Consider the following 779-nt stretch of genomic DNA (forward strand, 5'->3'; position numbering starts at 1 on the left):
AAGGACCCTACTCACCCAGCACACTCACTTCTTGTCCCGCTCCCCTCAGGTAGGAGGTTGCGGAGCATCAAATGCAGGACAACCAGATTGAGAAACAGCTTCATACCAGAAGCCGTGCGACTCTTAAACTCCCATCATTCTCCCTTATTGCACTGCTCTTAGCTATACACTTTTCCGACTTGTAATATTGTGCTCTTGCAGCGATTTTATATTTTATACTTTTATATTTTTATATTTGGATGTAACTGGGGCTGTGACTCTCAATTTCGTTCCACCTCATGTGATACGTGATGTGAATGACAATAAAGTATCTTGAATCTTGAATCTTGAANTCTAAAATCTTTCAAAAAATCATAAAAATGCACTGAATCGTAGCGAATTGTATCGCTCAACAAATACCGTGATACATATATTGTGACCAGAATATCGTATTGCATCGTGAAATTATTGTATCGCTACACCCCTACTGGTGACATCATAATGTAGAGCTGTGTATCATCATAGTTATGGTAGCTGATCTTATTTCCTGAGCCAGTGGGAGCATATAGGTATTGAATAGGAGGGTCCTAGGATTGAGCCTTGGGGTACCCCACATGTGACCTGTGACCTCTCTGATGAGAAGTTTCCAATTGAAACAAAGAAATCCCTGTTCTTTATGTAAGATTCAAACCAGTGGAGCACTGGACCGGAGAGTCCGACCCAACTCTCCAGTCGATTCAGTAAGATGTCGTGGTCAACAGTGTCGAAAGCTGCACTGAGGTCCAAGATCGGAAGAGCAC

This window comes from Poecilia latipinna, unplaced genomic scaffold (assembly GCF_001443285.1).
Source record: "Poecilia latipinna isolate Pla-1442-1.1 unplaced genomic scaffold, P_latipinna-1.0 Scaffold3339, whole genome shotgun sequence".
Lineage (NCBI taxonomy): Eukaryota > Metazoa > Chordata > Actinopteri > Cyprinodontiformes > Poeciliidae > Poecilia > Poecilia latipinna.